Source organism: Antechinus flavipes, chromosome 1 (genome assembly GCF_016432865.1).
Source record: "Antechinus flavipes isolate AdamAnt ecotype Samford, QLD, Australia chromosome 1, AdamAnt_v2, whole genome shotgun sequence".
NCBI lineage: Eukaryota > Metazoa > Chordata > Mammalia > Dasyuromorphia > Dasyuridae > Antechinus > Antechinus flavipes.
The window spans coordinates 722,219,920-722,240,773 of record NC_067398.1 but is presented as its reverse complement, the minus strand read 5'-3'; the positions used below and the strand labels follow the sequence as shown (position 1 = coordinate 722,240,773).

The window sequence follows — 20,854 nt, the reverse complement described above, 5'->3', positions numbered from 1 at the left end:
TACAATGACTCCCTAATTCTCCCCACACTCACTTGCTCTCCTCCTGTCAATTTCAGTGGAACCAAAGATAGTTTGAAATGCACATTTGAGATTCGCAAACACCTTTAAGTGAGGGGTTGGGGTGGATTATTATCTTCCATTTTATAGATGGCAAAACTGAAGCTCAGAGTAAAGAAATGACTTGTTGAATAAAGTTACTTGTGACTCAGAAATCAGGTCACTTGAGTTAGTTTTCTTTAGTTTTTCTTTTCTTTCTTGCTTTTTTCTTTTTTCTTTTTTCTTTTCTTTTTCTTTTTTTTTTTTTGTTTTGTTTTGTTTAGTTTAGTTTAGTTTTGTTTTGTTTTGTTTTTTGCAACTTTAATACTTAGGCAGAAAACTGAGTGGTACAGAAGTGAATGACTGGGACTTAGATTGGCAATGGCAGATCTAAACCCCAAAAGTCTCATTCGCAAATATAATTGCCTAACAGAGCCGCTTAATACATGTTGATTCAGTTGAATTGTTTATGTCACTTCTCCCAAATCTCCAAAACATTTTTTTATAATATTGACTTTCCTCTACCTGCCTGTCCCACAGCTTCCAAGGTACAGTACTGTCTACCTCCAACCTCCTTGGCAGCCTAATCTGTTTCTTTTCATGGATTCTCCAGAGAAGCTGGGATAGCTACTACTTCTTATTAGTCATTCAAATAAAGGCCATTTGTTTAGGGCTATGTATTGGGCTAAGTGATGGGGGATGCAGAGAAAGGCAAAAGACAATCTGTACTTTCATATTGCTCATAGATAATATACAATATGAGGGAGAAATCAAACTACACACACACACACACACACACACACACACACACACACACACACACACACATATACTATCGACTGCATACTTTGGAGATTATCCCCAGAGGGAAGGCTTTAGCTTGAATGGGAAAGGATTCTAGGGGACGGTGGGACTCTGGCTGAGACTTGAAAGAAGCCAGGAATGGGGAGATGAGGTGGAAGAGATTTTCAGGCATAACAGACAACCAATGGAAACAGCCAATGGATTTGGAAGATGGAGTTCTGTACTGGGAACTTCAAGCAGGTCAGTATTGCTGGATGTATGTGGAATGTAAGTTATAAAAAGAAAGGAAAGGAAGAGGAGACAATGTTAGAGTAGCCTTTAAAAGACAAATGAATTTTTATATTGGAGCTTTTAGGTGATGGGAAGCTCCTGAAGTTGGTTGACTAAGGGCATGGTCAGACTTGTTTCTGACACTGGCAGCTGAACGTTGGATAGACTGTCCCGATGTGAAATCTACCCGCAGGCTGTTGTCACATCTAAATACGAGGCAATGAATTCCTGAAGTCAAGTGGAATGCTGTCAGAGGAGAGAAGATCATTTTCCCCTTTCAGCACACTCTCCACAGTGGCCAGACAGACATCCCATAGTTCTGCACGTTGAACTCCTCTCCCTCCTTCAAGTTCTAACTTGGGTACAACTTTCTCCATGAAACCCCACCCTGCCACTGTATTGCATACTACTCTAGACCTCTTCTGTGTATTTACCATAATAAAACATTTTTTATTATTCGCACACTTTTCCCATTATAGGTCAACCTTTTTGAAAGTGAAATCTGTTTTGCTTCATTTCTATAATGCTCCTGCCCAAAATAATGCATTGGGTCCCCCTTTTTTTTTCTAAATTATTTATTCATTCATTACGTTATTTATGCTAGGGATGGGAGTGACAGTGTAGGGGTCCAGACAGTGATTTCACCAGCAGGGAGAACTTAGTGTAAAAATTTCTGTTATGGAAGATCATTTCTTCATCTGGAGCTCCGAGAATTGCCTGAGGGCATTGAGAGACTGCCAGGGCTTAAGAATTATTTGTTGAACTGCATTTGTGATTTTTTTTTTTTTTAAAGAATACTTTTGGCAGAGGGGGAAAAAACAACCACGCCGCCAATTACAAAGCAGGGTAGCTGAGTTCAAATATCTTCTTGGATGCTTCTGTGCCCCGGGGAGGACATTTATCTCATCTAGATCTCATTTGCTCAATTTTTTCCTCTATTAAAATGGTTGTGTTTCAGAGACAGAGAAGGACAAAATGGCCCAGAAAGTAAAGTTCCAGGTCTAAATCCATAATCTAATTGATGAGGACAAAACTGACAGCCTCGCCCTGAACTACTTAAGTGGATTTACATTCTCTGGGAGAAACTCCAGAGAAAGACTCTTTTACACACAAACCTATATGGTCCCACACCCTCTGGAAGCAGGAAGAAAGTTTATCTAACTTCTTTAGATGCTCTTCTTTAGATGCAAAACTTAAATGGCTTTACCTTTTACCTTTCTATTTGTTCCTGTATAAAATAGTCCCTAGAAAATGTCTCTTCACAATCATTTGATATTGTCCATCAAGAGAACATCTTGGGGTCTTTCTAATAAAAAGCCTTTTCTTAGCACAGCCTTTTGTGTAGCGAATTTCTCGCTTCGAACCTGCCCTAACTTGGTGTTTTGGAGAACTAGGAGACCAACCCATATTCCTGCCACAATCTATTACCTCATCATAATCATTGGTCCTGGATTTCAAACACCTCTTTTTAATCACACATCTGGTTCTACAGAAATCGTTCTGGAGAGACCAGGTGAATGTCTGTGGGGGGGAGGAGGGCAAGGAGGGGGAAAGAGGGGAGCGACGGTGGGAGGAGTGCGTTAATCAGGGAGCCAACGTGGATAAAGAGGAAGGGAATTCTGACAATCTGAGCGCGGTGCTCCCGGGCTGGGCTCTCTACGTACAGAGGCCACTAGAGATTTGGCTGTTTGCTCCTGGAGACCGGGCTGAGGCTGCCGAGAGACTGACACCGTGAAGCCCTGTAAGGCCATTTGGGAAGCAGCGGCCTCACGGGAGAAGAGAAGTCCGAGTCCCCTTTGGACAGAGAAGGCCCCGGGCACATTTCCCATCATGCTTTTGCAGCTATGGGCTCAGCATTAGAACGAGCTCGTCCCTTTGCACGCCAAAGACCAGCGGACCCTGGGGCCTGGCTGCCGCTGACAAGGCGGAGACCAGAGGCTGCTTCGCTCCGGCTTTGTCCCGAGCCGCGGCGGATGCGTCTCGAGCCGCCCGACCGGGGCCGCTTTCCCTTCTCAGCTGTGGAACACGAGGGCACGTTCCCTGAGTCGGAGCGAGGCCGTGTCTCTGTGTCCAGGGGTTCTTTTGCAGGCGTTAGAGACTCTGCGGAGATGACGCGTCTTCCAAAGTCCTGAAGGGGCCCCGGGACGTGGGCGGCTCATCACGAACTGAGACCGTGGGAGCCGGCCAAGTGCGGAGGCAGAGACTTCTCATCTCGGGCTCTGCGAGCCTAGCCGGGGAGTTGGGAGCAGGGGCTGCAGAGGATCGGGGGGCTTTCTCGGCCCATGTTCAGATGCTCTGGGGGTCGCTTCGAGGACGTCATTATGAGCGGGAGCCCTAGATTCCCCTCGCGCCGTCTCCTTTGCTCTTCTATGGAGACTAATGATGCTTGGAGGTGGGAGGGGCTCCGAAGGGCCCGAGAGCAGAGGGAGCTTCAGCTGCTGAGGTGTTCTGAAGAGATGGGGAGATCAAATGTCCTTAGGGACCAACGCAGTGAAGGGGCTTCTTTGGGGTGCTTTTCTTCTCTCATTTTTTTCATCCTTCCCTCCCTCTATTTCCTTCCCTCCTTCCTTGGGGGTCAGGAACATCTTGTGTTCAAAGACCACCTGGGACCACTTGGGGAAGCAGAAGTGAGTCAATGGACCCATTCATGCTTCGTTTGTAAAACAATAATCCTTCTTGGGCTGACGTCACAGGGTTGTTGTGAGGCTGTGAATTGCTTTCCCAATTCTTCAGGTTCCGCAATGGCAGCTCCTATTCTTATCCACTCTTCCATGCTGCCTCCCAGTACCAAGTCCTGGGCCCGAGAGGCATCCCAGAAGCCATGTCTGATTCCTTCATTTTACAATTGGGAAAGTGAGACATTCATAGATACTTCCTATGGTCACGGAGGTAAGATCATGTGATCACTGATTTGGAGCTAAAAGAGATCTCAGGAGCCAACTAAGTATCTTCTAAAAAAGGAACCAGGCTCAGCGAAAGTGACTTGCTCAAAATCCAGCAGTTAGGAAGGGACAAATCTGGGATGGAATCCAAATCCTCCAGGGCTTTGTCCATTGTCTCTCGGTCTTTAAGATCACTTAGAGACCTCTTTGTTTTTTAGGATACCATGCTGGGGTTAAAGGTTTAAGCAAAGGATTCCAGCTACAGGCAGATTTTTATCTGTATTTACTTTCTCCTTCCCCAGGAATGATTCTCCTCCGATACTCAGGCCTGTGAGACTGGCAATCAAGGAGTGGAATAGCCTTTCTCTTTGAGCAGAAGGACTTACTAGGCTAAACTATCAGGATTAGAGAGAGGCAAGAGAGGATTCCCAGACCAATTTGGGAAGATATGCTAGAAATTGCGTCCCAAGGTGACTTTGCAAATGACATCTGGCAACTTGTGTGCATCTGCCAGGAAAAAGGAAAGAAGGAAACATTTTGCAGAAATGAAATAAAATGTGACTTTAATTTTTTTTTCTATTGACTATTCTGAGTTGGGGAATTTGGCTTGAGTGCCTGAATGTGTTTATTGGATTCCTAGAACTGTTCTTTTTCTGTTTTCTACACCTTTGCACAACATGCCCAGGGTGATATCTTTACTAAATACTGTACAGACAGATATGCATATAAATTGATGCACAAAGGAAATAATACCCGTAAACCTTCAATCATTTTCTGGAAAGAAAGGGGCTTATCTGTTATATAGTCTTCATGATAAAAAATAACCATTTTAAATGTCCCCCCATTTTGACAAAATGAGAAGTCAATTACTTCATCAAGATAGGGAAGAAAAATCATAGAATTTCAGAGTAGGAAAGGAGCAGAGATGTTATCAGCTCCTTGCTAAATTATTCTTTCGGCTTCACTTGAAGATCTCCAGTAATGGAAAGCTAGGTATCTTCTAAGGTAGTCTATTTTACTTGTTCAGAAGATGGGGAGATTTTTACATTACACAGAATCTAATTATTTCTCCCTGCAATTTTTATCCATAGATTCTAGTTTTTATCTTTTTGTCTTAAAACTTTAAAAAAAATTTAAAATATAATCTAATTCTTTTTCAACATTGCAGCTTTTTCCGGACTCCTTTGGACCCATAACCCTATTTAAAATGATGTGAGGAGTGACTCCCTATTGAATTGAGTTCCTGTTGCTGTGGTGGTAATTATGGTGGTGGTGACAAGTCATTTCAGAATATCTCAAGAGTCTAAAGAAATTTCTCTCTAAGGACCTGGGAAGTACATTTGCTATCCAGAATTAAGCAGCTCAAAAGCAGTCCTTACACAATTAACATTTTGAATTAATGAGTTTTTCTAGGAATCAGCTGGGAGCTCCGTGGTTCAGTGGATAAAGGGCCCTGGAGTTAAGACTTGAGCTCAAATGTGGCTTCAGGCACTATGTGGATGGGATCCTTTTCAGAGTTCCAGCCCTCTGCAATCCTTCCAGACCTCTACAAGTATGTGAATGAATCAGAAAGAATTAAAAGTCCATTTCCCTTCAATGAGACATGGGTTCAAATGTAGGATCAGAAGTACTTTGAAAAATGTATTTTGATGAACATCAAGTTTTTGAAAGAACTGGATTCTAGGAATCCAGTAAACACATTCAAGCACTCAAGCCAAATTCCCCAACTCAGAATAGTCAATAGAAAAAAAAAATTAAAGGCACATTTTATTTCATTTCTGCAAAATGTTTCTTTCTTTCCTTTTTCCTGGCAGATGCACACAAGTTGCCAGATGTCATTTGCAAAGTCACCTTGGGACGCAATTTCTAGCTTATCTTCCCAAATTGGTCTGGGAATCCTCTCTTGCCTCTCTCTAATCCTGATAGTTTAGCCTAATAAGTCCTTCTGCTCAAAGAGAAAGGCTATTCCACTCCTTGATTGCCAGTTGTCCCAGGTGGTCTTTGAACACGGGTGTTCCTGACCCCAAGGAAGGAGGGAAGGAAACAGAGGGAGGGAAGGATGAAAAAAATGAGAGAAGAAAAGCACCCCAAAGAAGCCCCTTCGCTGCGGTGGTCTCTAAGGACCTTTGATCTCCCCATCTATTCAGAACGCCTCAGCAGCTGAAGCTCCCTCTGCTCTCGGGCCCTTCATATCCCCTCCCCCCTCCAGGCATCGTTGGTCTCCGTAGAAGAGCAAAGGAGACGGCGGGAGGGGAATCTAGGGCTCCCGCTCATAATGACCTCCTTGAAACAACCCCCAGAGCACCCGAACACGGGCCGAGAAAGGCTGCCTCCCTCCCGCGCCCCTCCCCCTCCCACCCCCCACGAGGCTCGCAGAGCTGGAGAACAGAAGTCTTTACCTCCGCACGTGGCCGGCCCCCACGGTCTCAGTTAGTGACGAGCCGCCCACATCCCGGGGCCCTCTTAGAAGGGACTTTGGGAGACGCGGCCTCTGCGCAGAGTCTCTAACGCCTGCAAACGAGCCCCTGGACACAGAGACGCGGCCTCGCTCCGACTCGGGGAACGTACCCTCGTGTTCCACAGCTGAGAAGGGAAAGCGGCCCCGGTCGGGCGGCCCGAGACGCATCCGCCGCGGCTCGGGACAAAGCCGGAGCGAAGCGACCTCCGGCCTCTGCTTTGTCAGCGGCAGCCAGGCCCCAGGGTCCGCTGGTCTTCGGCGTGCAAAGGGACGCGCTCGTTCGAATGCTGAGCCCATAGCTGCATGAGCATGATGGGAAATGAGCCCGGGGCCTTCTCTGCCCAAAGGGGACTCGGGCTTGTCTTCTCCGTGAGCCCCACCTCTCTTCCTCCTCTCCTCCCTCCCCCCTCCCCCCACGCACTCCACACCCACACCTGGTCTCTCCAGAACAATTTCTGTGGAGCCAGATGTGTGATGGAAAAGAGCTGTTTGAAATCCAGGACCAATGATTAGATTATGGATTTAGACCTGGAACTTTGCTTTCTGGGCCGTTTTGTCCTCTATCTCTGAAACACACCCATTTTAATAGAGGAAGAAATTGAGAAGCTGAGATCTAGATGAGTTAAATGTCCTCCCCGGGGGACAAAAGCATCCAAGAAGATATTTGAACTCAGCTACCCCGATTTGTAATTGGCGGCGTGGTTGTTTTTTCCCCCTCTGCCAAAAGTATTCTTAAAAAAAAAAAAAAAATCACAAATGCAGTTCAGCAAATAATTCTTAAGCCCTGGCAGTCTCTCAATGCCCTCAGGCAATTCTCGGAGCTCCAGATGAAGAAATGATCTTCCAGAACAGAAATTTTTACACTAAGTTCTCCCTGCTGGTGAATTCACTGTCTGGACCCCTACACTGTCACTCCCCTCCCTAGCATAAATAACGTAATGAATGAATAAATAATTTAGAAAAGAAAGGGACCCGATGCATTATTTTGGGTGGGAGCGTTATAGAAATGAAGCAAAACAGATTTTACTTGCAAAAAGGTTGACCTATAATGGGGAAAGTGTGCGAATAATAATAATAAATGTTCTATTATGGTAAATACACAGAAGAGGTCTAGAGTAGTATGCAATACAGTGGCAGGGTGGGGCTTCGTGGAGATAGTTGTACCCAAGTTAGAACTTGAAGAAGGGAGAGGAGTTCAATGCAGAACTATGGGATGTTTGTCTGGCCACTGTGGAGAATGAGCTGAAAGGGGGAAATGATCTTCTCTCCTCTGACAGCATTCCACTTGACTTCAGGCCTCGTATTCAGGCTGGGACGGCAGCCTGCTGGTAGATTTCACATCAGGACAGTCCATCCAACGTTCAGCTGCCAGTGTCAGGAACAAGTCTGACCATGTCCTTAGTCAACCAACTCCAGGAGCTTCCCATCACCTAAAAGCTCCAATATAAAAATTCATTTGTCTTTTAAAGGCTACTATAACATTGTCTCCTCTTCCTTTTCTTTCTTTTTATAACTTACACTCCACATACATCCAGCAATACTGACCTCCTTGCAGTTCCCTATACAGGAACTCCATCTTCCAAATCCATTGGCTGTTTCCATTGGTTGTCTGTTATGCCTGAAAATCTCTTCCACCTCATCTCCCCCTCCCTGGCTTCTTTCAAGTCTCAGTCAGAGCCCACCTTCTGCTAGAACCCTTTCCTATTCAAGCTAAAGTCTTCCCTCTGGGGATAATCTCCAAAGTATGCAGTCGATAGTGTGTGTGTGTGTGTGTGTGTGTGTGTGTGTGTGTGTGTGTGTGTGGTTTGTTTAATTTCTCCCCCATATTGCATATTATCTATGAGCAATATGAAAGTACACATTGTCTTTTGCCTTTCTCTGCATCCCCTATCACTTAGCCCAATATATAGCCCTTTAGTTGGTTGACTAATAAGAGGCAGTGGTTATTTTCAGCTTGTCTGGAGAATTCATGAAAGGAAACAGATTAGGCTGCCAAGGAAGTTGGAAGTAGACAGTACTGCACCTCAGAAGCTGTGGGACAGGCAGGTAGAAGAAAGTCAATATTACAGGAAAATGTTTTGGAGATTTGGGAGAAGTGACACAAACAATCCAACTGAATCAACATGTATTAAATGGTTCTGTTAGCCAATTAACTGATATTTGAGAATGAGACATTTGGATTTTAGGTCTTCCATGCCATTCTAGGTCCCAGTCATTCACTTCTGTACCACCCAGTTTTCTGCCTGAGTATTAAAGTTGCAGAAAGAAAAAAGAAAGAAAGAAATTAAGAAAGAAGAAAGAAAGAAAGAAAGAAAAAAGAAAGAAAGAAAGAAGAAAAATCAAAGAAACAAAGAAAACTAACTCATGACCTGATTTCTGAGCCACAAGTTTCTTCAACTTTCTTCAACTAGTCATTTCTTTACTCTGAGCCTCAGTTTTGCCATCTATAAAATGGAAGATAATAATGCTTCCCAACACCTAACTTAAAGGTGTGTGTAAATCTCAAATGAGATTCAAATGATCCATCGTTGGTTCCACTGAAATTGATAGGAGGAGAGCAAGTGATTATGGGGAGAATTAGGGAGTCAGTGTAGATAAATAGAGGGAATTTTGATATCTGTGAGTACTGCTATTGGCTGGGCTTTGCAACTTCAGACGTCATCGGTGGACCCCAGTAGAATGCAATAGAAAGATTCAGTAGGTTTCAAGTGTGTAGAAATAGAAATTAAAAACTCGACAATCTCTACTTTAGAGGAACTCAGTTTCAAATTAGGGGGAAAGACATGAATAGAGACATCACATATGGTTGAGATCTATAACCACATCTATAAGTATTAGGTCTACTGTTTTTGAAATTCAAGATCTGCATTTATTTGAGATAATGGATTCATGTGTGAAAGATGGGACAAATAATCAGATTGGTTGTAAAACACCTTTTATTCTTTCTTCTGGTATGTTTCTTCTATATAAGTTCCTTTCCAGAAGAAGGAAGCAAGCTACACACAAAAATGAACCATGATAAACCACTGGAGTTCAAAAATTTAATTTTATTAGTTCAAGTACAAGATGGTGGAGAAATGACTAATAATGAAAACAACAATAGCTAAAATTTAAATAGCACATTACGGTTTGCAAAGCACTTTACATATATATTGTCTCATTTGTCTAGAAACTAATTCATTTGATCTGAGGATTTTAGTGAATCCAAGATCAGTGTGAGTCAATAAGATGATATGGCAACCAAGAACTTTAATCCATATATATTTCCTTGCTGCACAGAGTCATTCATTTAGGACTGATGTGTAAGTTTCCTAAATCAAGAAAGATTTTGGTCCAGAATTCCTCATCCTGCGAAGGCTTTAAACTGCCAATCATACCATAAAGCTTAGTGAAGTCACCTGAATTACTAGCCCTAATCTGAAGCTGAGGACCCAGCATTAAGTGACATTGAACAATAGGGTTCGTCTTCAAGCTGCTCTTTGCTTTCTCATGTGATTTGGAGCTAGAAGAGACCTGAACCCTAACTTGAATGCATGGTTAAAGTTAAATGACTTCCCCAAGGCCACAGAAGTACAGAACCTGAATAGAGGAGCAGCGGGAGCACTTATGGTCTATGATATTACTAGAAGAAGCACATATAACCATTTAAGCAGCTGGTTGACAGATGCAAGGAATCTCACCAATCCAAATACCGTAATAATTCTCATAGGAAATAAAGCAGATTTGGAAGCACAGAGAGATGTTACATATGAAGAAGCCAAACAATTTGCAGAGGAAAATGGCTTATTGTTTCTTGAAGCAAGTGCAAAAACAGGAGAGAACGTAGAGGATGCATTCCTGGAGGCTGCCAAGAAAATCTATCAGAATATTCAAGATGGAAGTCTGGATCTGAATGCTGCAGAGTCTGGGGTACAACACAAACCTTCAGCTCCGCAGGGTGGACGGCTAACCAGTGAACCCCAACCTCAGAGAGAAGGCTGTGGCTGCTAGTGACCTCAATGCCATAGTCCCATTTCCGACTTCACCTCTGTCTGTTGGAAGCAGCACTTTTTACTGCCTCCTTGTCTTCTGTACATCTTACTGGGTTTGATTTAAAAACTCTGCTGAGAAAACAGGTTAACACAATACTAAACTGCTAAACAACTTTAGATGTAATCAGGTCCTCAAAGGCAAGTAGAGTAATAAACCTCTCCTGCATGGTAAAGCTAGAAGTTCCCCCCCCCCCCCCCCCGCGATTGTCCTTGTGATAGTTATGTCACCAATACATGATTTAAACTGAGCACTGATGCTCAACTCCAATGTAATTACCAGATGATGAGGAGAAATCCCAAATTTGGTAAATAGAAGGGAATTAGGATAACCGCTTGGGGAACAGGATCTGCTTATATTTCCACAGATGGAGAGTCAGATGGCTGACAATAAGACTGTTAAAAGGACTTTTAAAATCTTCAGGAATCATTGGATTTCCTAAGACAAGATGAGACTGCTTCATTTTTATATCATTTATATGCCTTTATATTTCCTCACAGATGTGGCAAAAACAGATTTTTATCAAAAACTCTTTCAATATTCCTTGCATTTATAAGGTTTCTCTCCAGTATGGATTCTCAGATCATTTTCTCCCTAATTCATATTCCTCCTTATTTTAATGCCTTTATATTTCCTCACAGATGTGGCAAAAACAGATTTTTATCAAAAACTCTTTCAATATTCCTTGCATTTATAAGGTTTCTCTCCAGTATGGATTCTCAGATCCTCGCAATAAGAATTACACTTTGTTTCAAAACCTTTCCATCCTGGCTACATTCATAAGGTTTCTCTCCAGTGTGGATTCTCTGATGTAACATGAGTTCCCCTTGTTGTAAAAGCTTTTCCACATTTGCATTTATAAACTTTGCACTTTTAAAATTTATAACAAGGTTTATGTTTATTTATAAGGTTTCTTTCCAGTGTGGCTTCTCAGATGTATAGTAAGACATACCCTTTGTTTAAAAGCCTTTCATAAGGTTGCATTCATCAGGTTTTGTTGTGGCCATCTTAAGAGCTCAAAGTCTATGAGCCCTTTGATCTCAAAGGTCAGATGAATGAGGTGGGAGACGCATAGAGTATGAAAAGAGCTCCAGTTCATTATGCTGTACAGCCTTGTTTGTTGAGGCCATTCTCGCCCTCAACTAATGCTATTCAATCCTTATTCCTAGGCCTAATCAGAGGAGGTCTGGTAAATATAATATCAATCTTACCTCGGCTTTGAGGTCCTCAGAAGTCCTCCGGTTGCTCTCTCATACAGATGCTGTTTGAACACAACAGAGCACCCAAGAGTTTTGGCAGACAAGCCGAGGCTTCAAATTAGGGGGAAAGACATGAATAGAGATATCACATATGGTTGAGATCTGTAACCACATCTATAAATATTAGGTCTACTGTTTTTGAAACTCCTGAGGCTTAAGGGGTTAGTGCCTACAAAGCCAGGATTGAGATTTCTAGGAGAACGTGGAAGAAAGGGAAAGGAAAAAGAGAGGGCAAATATCAGGAGGCAATGTTCCCAGCTATGGAGCCATGTTCTCCCTGGCACTTGCTGTGATGCAGAGAATTCTGAAAGGAAGGCACTTGAGGTAAAAGGCTTATGGTACTTTCTAAAGGAGGAAATGGAGGGATGTGCATATTTCCTTGCCACATATGGAACTTCTACAAAAATTAATCACGCAGATACAGAGATATTGCAAACAAATGTAAAAAAATGGTAGAAATAATTCATACAGTCTTTCATTCCCTAATGAAATAAGAACGGAAATTGGATCTGGTTTAGGGATCACCAAAAAAAAAAAGATTTAAACCTTAATGGAGATTTATCAGTGACATTTTAAATGACTGAGTCAGAGAAAAGTTGTCAGAAGTGCTATATTTGCAAAAGAAAGTGAGGATGATAAAACAATATCCCCAAATTTCTGGGATTCACCCAAAGTAATTCCAGGGGGGAGAATAGACTTAAAATCTCTCATTAAGCATTTACAAAAAGAGAAGATGAACTAAATCTGCATTCTAAAAATTAGAAAAATAAATAAATGAACCAAAAGTAAATATAAATGAGAAGATATTAAATTAGAAGGGAATAAGTGACTTTCCCAGGGTCACACAGTTAGGAAGTGTTAAGTGTCTGAGACCCGATTTGAACTCAAGTTCACCTGATTTCAGGTGCTCTATCCACTGCACCACCTAGCTGCCCCATTGAATTTTCATTTTATATTGTTTCCTTTTTTTCCTGAAAACTAATAAATAACATACCATTTAAGAAATGCTATTCTGGTTTTTGGTGCTTCCTTATTTTTCTTTTGTTCTTTGTCTTGCACCTTTTTTTTTCTCTGTGACCTCAGTCTAGTGTTAGAAAACTGTATATTGGACAAAAGAATTTGTGGGTAGGTCAATATGTATATACATACACATATGCATGTATGTGTACGTACTCATATATACACATCAGGTATTCTTCCCACTGTCCTACAACTAAGTGAAAGAGAGGAAAGCATGAATTTATATTGAAATTAAAAAATTATATAGAATCTCTGTTCCTTTGAGACTGAAAAATTGTTTCAATTTCTATTTCTTCAAATTGGTGAATTTCTGGTTGTTCCAGAATAGGCTATTTTTCTAAGGATTTTTATAATTAGCTTTTTCTCTGGTTTAAGTATCATTTCTCTTTTCTGGTGCATGACAGAAAAGAGTTTCTCTAAATTAATATAAAACTGACAATCAATACCAATCTCATTCTTCTTAACAACATATGATAAGAGGCAAGGGAAGAGGTATTTATTAAACAGCAAAGGTGGTTTATAAATATATTATTTGATCCTCCAAATTGGTAAGTACTTCTTTTCTGAAAAGCAATGTTATCATTCCCATTTTAAAATTTCGTAAACTGAGGAATACAGAGGAAAAGTGACTTATGTAGGGCAACATAGCTATTATGAGTTGCTAGTTTTTAATTCAGGTCTTCCTGACTTGAGCTCAGAATTCTGTCTAGACTCCTACTTATTTGTCTGTGAGAGTAGCTGTGAGAGAGGCTTGCATAGGCAATAAGCTTCCTTTTTCTTCTACAAATGTCAGGAGTTCTCATTTAAAAATGTGTATTTCATATATAGGACTGCTTGCCATCTAGGGGAGGGAGTGGAGAGAGGGAGGGGAAAAATTGGAACAGAAACGAGTGCAAGGGATAATGTTGTTAAAAAAAATTACCTTGGCAGGGATTCTGTCAATATAAAGTTATTATAAAACAAAATAAAATACAATATTTTAAAAAATGTGTATTTCACTCTCTTGTCACTATCTTAGGTTCCCTCTGCAGTCTGCAGTGACAGTTGTCAGGCTGGATTCAGGAAGCTCCCTTTGGAGGGGAAGGCTCCCTGTTGCTTCAACTGCTCCCTATGCCCAGAAGGGGAGATTTCCAGGCAGATGGATGAGTTTCTGCAGGGAACTCTCTTCTCATGACCACTGATAGAGAAAATCACTAAGAGGTTATTTTTGTACTAGTATGTAAAAATCCAGAAATATCACAACCTCAATAATTATATGAGAGTAGATGAAGACCAGAGGAATATCCAGAAATAAGTCCCCAGGAAGGACATGGCAAATTCTATCCCACTAGGCAATGAAAAACATGATCTTTAGGAACTGCTGTCCATTTTGAAATAATGTTTGGTTTGGGACAAGGGCCAGCCATTTAGAAAATGCAGATCAAAGAGTAAGTTTGGCTTTACATGAAATAGGTTTAGATCTCTTAGGACGATTTGGAATGAAGTTAAGGACTTAAGGCAAGTGATAGACATCACTGCCTGAGTAGAACTGGTAAATTGTGCTTTAAAGAGTCTAAACAAAGAGCAATTTATGTGTCTATGTGTGGGGGATGGGTGCTGGACCCCCTTCCTCAAATTAAGTAATCTTCAGATATAAAGAGAAAGAATTCATTGAGTCCTTGCAAGGAGACACACAGCACACCTAGGAGACATCCCAGCCCCTCTATGTACTCAGCCCAAATAGCAGGAAGTAGAACAGCCAGTTAAACAGGAAAAGACCGAAATTTTTTCATTGGATAGTGTCTGGTTCCTGTGGGTCATATCACTTCCTGTAACTTCACTAACTTCATATGACTTCCTGCATCTCAGGGTTCAAGACCTCATCTTTTGGCTCTGGGAATAAGGAGCATGTGACTTGGTCTCAAACTGGGAAAACTCCATCTAATCAATCCCATTCATATGCTGGTTGCCACATATCTTGATAGTTCATTCCCTCTGTTTATTGAAGAACATGAGAGTGAATTATTCCTTTACCAAAGGAACCTTCCTGGGGAGACTTGCAATGCTTTACAGGAGTCCTTTATCTCTGGAGATCAGTCAGCTTACTTCTCATGGCAGCATGAAAGATTCCAAAATCTTGGGATTGCAGTCTCCCATATCTGAGTTTGGAACGTCTCTGAGGCGAGCTCTGACAGTTTCTGGAATGAGCGAATCCCAACCAAACCTCGGGTGGTATTGTGGAGGCAGCACTCTCCAACCTGCTTTGGCTGGGAACTGAGTGGGCACTTGTGCACTGACCCAACTGGCTATCCCTTTTTACGCTGGCATTGGATGAAGAAAGTAAAACTGAATCAGGAGAACTAAGTGCAGTACAGTAACTGGTGAATTCAGGGCTAGAAACCTAGCTCTGGATATGGATCATTCCTACTCTGGTGAGTAAATATTATTACATGAATCTACAGCAAAGAGGCAGTGAAGGGAATGACAGAATAGTCAGATGTCACTAAGCAGAATGGCTTGGGAAAATAGCCTGACTTTGGAATGATTGTCAGCAAGAAGAGGAGGAGCATGTCTTATATTTGGAAGTAGTTTCACTCCTCGTATAGCCCTATTAGAAGAAATAGCAGAGAAGTTATGGATTATCCATCCTGCATAAAGAAATCTGTGCAGAGATTAAAAAGCTTTTATGACATGGCATGTAAAAATTAGCCAAATTTGAGAGGCTTGAAAAAGATGGAGAAATCAAATTATTGAAACAAAAAAAGGAGGGGAATTGTGAAAAATCAATGACAACTTGTTTTCCACAATTAGGAGAACTAAATAGGAGAAATGAAACAAATTAGAAAACTGAAAACCCCAAGGATATCAAGGAATATTCAAGGGTGGAGGCTATCTTCTCCCAGAAGTAGGTAATCTCCTTGTGACCAGGGACTAACTTTTGTAATGAAAGGTGATGGCCTTTGAAACTAACCTATTCCACTGATCAACTAGTCTACTTCTTAGCCAATAACAAATGGTTTTGGTAACCGCTGCTTTATAATATAATTTTAGATCTGGTACAGATTCATTTGATTTTTTTTTCATTAATTCCCCTGAAATTTTTGACATTTTGTTTTTCCATATGAACTTTGTTGTTATTTTTTCTAGGTCATTAAAATAGTTTTTTTGGAGTCTGGAATAGTGCTAAATAGACTAGTTTAGATAGTATTGTCATCTTTATTATACTTGCTCATCCTATCCAAGTACACTTAATATTTTTTCAATTGATTAGATCTGAATTGACTGATTTGATTTCCTTGCTGTCTTTTTTTTTTTAAGGAAATCAATATATATATATATATATATACATATATATATATATATATATATATATATATATATATATATATAAAATAAATGCTAATCCCTTCCTTTACAGATGATAATATGTTAAATAGTAATCAATTCAGACAGCTCCACAAAATGGAAACTGAAATAGTGAAATATTAAATATGTCAGTCAAGGAACAGATTGTAGAAACAGGAACAGCTTCAAAGACAATCATAAAAGTGAGTCAATATTCCAAAATTTCTGGCATACAGCTAAAGCAGGCACCAAAAGGATAAATTATTGCTCAAAAACCATATACTAATAAAATGTGAAAAAGAATAGAATATCATTTATTAAATACATCAATACATTAGATACATCAATACATTTGCTACATCAATTACATTTGTGAAATACAAAAATACATTAGAAATCAGACTAAAGAAGTTATGAAACCCAAATCAAATTCTGAGGGAAGACCATGGTACTCCTTCCCCTCTCCTTTACAATGTTGAACTCAATGTGAAACAAAACAGACAATGTCAGTTTTTTCATGTGTTGGATTTGGAGGGGATGAAAAAGGAGGGGATGAAATAGGCCCAGGTTGAGAAGTACAGGTGGCATGTTAACCAAAAAGAGCCACAATGAATTATTTTAGGAAGAATAGATTTTTCTCCTACTGAGTTGCCAGAATTATATGAATTCTCTGGTGACAGTGAAGGGGTGGTTCCTGTCTGAAATCTCTCTATTTCAACAAATTCTGTTTCTCTCCAGTATGAATGTTCTGATGAGTAATAAGGTAAAACTTCCTAATAAAGCCTTTCCCACACTCATCACATACAAAAGGTTTCGCTCCAGTATGAACCCTCTGATGAATAGTGAGATTGTTCTGTGCCTATAACCTTTCCCACATTGCTTACATATAAATGGTTTTTCTCCTGTGTGAGTTCTTTGATGTACAATAAGGCATCCTTGATGGCTGAAGGCTTTTCCACATTCTTTACATTCAAAGGGTCTCTATCCAGTATGGATTTTTTGATGACGAATGAGGTGATGTCTCTGGCTGAAGGCTTTTCCACATTCATTACATACAAAGGGTTTGTCTCCTGTATGAACTCTCTGATGAACAGTGAGATTGTTCCTATGACTAAAACCTTTCCCACATTGCTTACATACAAATGGTCTCTCTCCAGTGTGAGTTCTCTGATGATCATCAATAAGGTATTGTTTCTGGCTGAAGGCTTTTCCACATTCCTTACATTCAAAGGGTTTCTCTCCGGTATGAATTCTCTGATGAATAGTAAGATAGTTCCTCCGAGTAAAACCTTTCCCACATTCTTTACACACAAATGGTTTCTCTCCAGTGTGACTTCTCTGATGTACAGTAAGGGATCCTCGATCACTGAAGGCTTTTCCACATTTCTTACATTCAAAGGGTTTTTCTCCCGTATGAATTTTTTGATGACGACTAAGGTGTGGTCTCTGGCTGAAGGCTTTTCCACATTCCTTACATTCAAAGGGTTTCTCTCCAGTATGAACTCTCTGATGAATAGTGAGATTCTGCCTGTTAGCATACCATTTCCCACATTCCTTACACACAAATGGTTTCTCTCTAGGCTGAGTTCTCTGATGATGAGTAAGTACATCTTGATGAGACCCACCGAAGTCTCTACTCTTGGGACTCGAGGCTGCTTCTTGCTTCTCCAACACAGAGATCAGATCCAGTCTGGAAACAGGAATCCCCACAGAGACCAGGTTCTGGTAGTTCTCCAGCATCACGCTCCTGTGCAGGGCCCTCTGGGCAGGCTCCAGGATCATCCACTCCTCCCAGGTGAAGTCCACGGCCACGTCCTGGAAGGTCACTGGTTCCTGAATGGGGACCATGGGAAAGCCACAAGTCACACCCTCCATGGGCTCCATCTGCTGCCTGGGGATGATCAGAGTCTTCACAGGTCTTGGGAACTTCTCCACTGAACTTGACACTTCTGTCAGTTGAGCTGCTGAGTACAGGGCTTTACCAGTAGACCTTTAAGTCTAGGGACTTACTTGGGCACAAAATAGAGTGTGCTTTCTAGAGCTCCCAAACTGGAGTGGCAAAGGATACTACACTTTCCAGAGGCCCACGTCAGTTGAGCTGCTGAGAATAAGGCTTAATGTCCAGAACCCCACGTCTAAGGCCTCACTTAGGCGCCAAACACAGTGTGCTTCCTTGTGCCCCAAATTGGGGAGACAAAATATTCTACACTTTCCAGAGGCCCACGTCGGGTGCCAAAAGGTAGTGTCCAGACTAGCTCTCTGGAGGATCTCGGGACCAGCCTCGGTCTTAGTGGAGGAGTGAAGGAGGAAGGAGAGCCACCAGGATGGTCCAAAATGAAGTGACTCTTTCTAGTCTTCCCAGCCCTTAAATACCCACATCCCCCAGCACACTGGGCAAGTGCTAACTATGGTACATCTCACAGCCCACTGTGTTAACACCTGGGGTAAGTATAAGCCCCTGCTGTTGATGTGTAAATAGAACACAGGTGGTCACTCCCTCCTTGACTTTTCAGGTAAGGTGACAACACCAGAGGGAGGTGAGGAGCCAAATCAGACATAGTCAGCAGGTTCCCTCTGGGTTGAAGGGTCTCATACCTTACCCAGAGTTCCCTCACTATCTGAGGCTCGCTACAAATCAACACAAATATAATTAGATGAAACCTGTGTTGGCATCCAGCTTAGGGCTGGCTCCAGCACTTGGAACCATCCACCTGGGATAAATCAAGTTGGAAGACCCCAAATGTTTTGAGGGAACAGATCCTTCTTTCTTTTTTTCAAATAACTTTTTTTATTGACAGTACATAGTCATGGGTAATTTTTTACAACATTATCCCCTGCACTCACTTGTGTTCTGACTTTTCCCTTCCCTCCCTTCACCCCCTCCCTTAGATGGCAGGCAGTCTTATACATGTTAAATATGTTATAATATATCCTAGGTACAATATATGTGTGCAGGACTAATTCCAGTTTATGGGTCAGCTTAACCCACAGATTTTGTTTTTTGTTCTTCTTTCTCAAAGAGGACCACAACATCAGGGAGGTAAGACCATGACATGCAAGAAAATTGGATTTAAGTAAGAGAGAGCTGTATGAAATCTGCCTCACTTTACCCTCTAGGGTCATCTGGGTCCAATAGAAAGATAAAGATCAGGAGGACTGGAGATGAAGTTGGGTGACATGGGAGGCCTTGGCCTTTTTAAGATAAATAACAGCAACAGGAGTTGGACAGAATCAGGAAGGCTTAATGCATGTAAACCTTTAAATAGAGTTGTTACACAACACAGCACAAAAAATAATCTTGGCATTTGATCCTAAAGGAATCCACTGTGAAATCTTCCAGTACTAAGTAATAAGATTGAGGAAATTAAATGAAAGAAATTAAATTAAGAGGAAGTTAAGTAAAGAAAGGATAATGAAGCCACAGGTTCAAGCCCAAGAACAGAGTTGGTCTAGCCCTCTATGCCATGTTACTTACCACTGACTGCATCTCTCAGGAAAGAAGGAACAGAATTTAGTATCCTATGGAGGCATGAGGACAATTATTGTGATCTCCACCTTAAACCCCTGTTTGTTTCCTGTAGATGCCGAGCAATGTAAGAAGTGCCCAGAGGATGAATATCCAAATGAACAGAGAGATCACTGCTTTCCCAAGACTGTGACCTTCCTGGATGTGAAAAAAAATTGGGAGAAGGTATTGACCTTTGTGGCTGTTTCTTTGTCCTTATTGACAGTCCTAGTGTTGTGGGTCTTTGTGAAGTTCCAAGACACTCCCATAGTCCAAGCCAATAACAGGAACCTCAGCTACCTGCTCCTCACCTCCCTTTCCTCCTGCTTCCTCTGCTCCTTGCTCTTCATGGGCCGTCCTACCACTGCTTCCTGCCTTTTCCAACAGTCTTTGCAATTGTGTTCACAGTGGCTGTTTCCTACATTTTGGCCAAAACCATCATCGTGGTTCTGGCTTTCAGGGTGACAGGGCCAGGGAGCAGGATGCGGATGTTCCTTCATCCCAGAGTGCCCTACTGTGTGGTTCTCATCTGCTCCGGAATCCAAGGGCTTTCCTGTGCCATCTGGTTGGGGACCCATCCCCCCTTTCCAGAGGCAGACACATGCTCTGAATCCAGGCACATCATCCTCACATGTAACGAGGGCTCCACCTTTGCATTTTACTGTGTCCTGGGCTACATGGGCTTTCTGGTCCTGGGCAGCTTCACCATAGCCTTCCTGGCCAGGAACCTACCTGATGCCTTCAACGAAGCCAAGTTCATCACGTTCAGCATGTTGGTGTTTTGCAGCGTCTGGGTCTCTTTTCTCCCCACATATCAGAGCTCCAAAGGGAAGGCCGTGATGATCGTGGAGATCTTCTCCATCTTGGCCTCCAGTGCTGGGTTACTGGGCTGCATTTTTATTCCCAAATGCTATGGGATCCTCCTGACATTACGTCAAATTGAAGCCTGCTGATTCTTTTGAGAAGCCTCACAATATGGGTCTGTGAACCCAAACTTTTGGGGTCTCCTTTTGAATCTCAACATTATATCAGAGGTCATCCTCCCTTCCACCCTGAACTGTCTTTCCCTATTTCCCTTGTCCTTTGCTTCCTCATCAACTTCAGTTTCCCTTGGGGTTCAGTCCCCCTGAGATCATTCTCCCTGTGCTATTCTTCCCTTTTACACATCCTGATGCCAGGTGGTGTGGTGGTTACTCCTTAGGACTTGGAGTCCACAAGATCTACTTTCAGTTTTTATTCCAGGTGTTTATGAGCAATGTCACTCCTA

The 20,854-nt window shown here is 41.9% G+C and overlaps 1 pseudogene; it reads left to right on the top strand.

Annotated features, from left to right (window-relative positions):
- The first annotated feature begins 3,851 nt into the window (after positions 1 to 3,851).
- Positions 3,852 to 20,540, top strand: LOC127548883 (vomeronasal type-2 receptor 26-like; annotated as a pseudogene).
- The last annotated feature ends 314 nt before the right edge of the window (positions 20,541 to 20,854 follow it).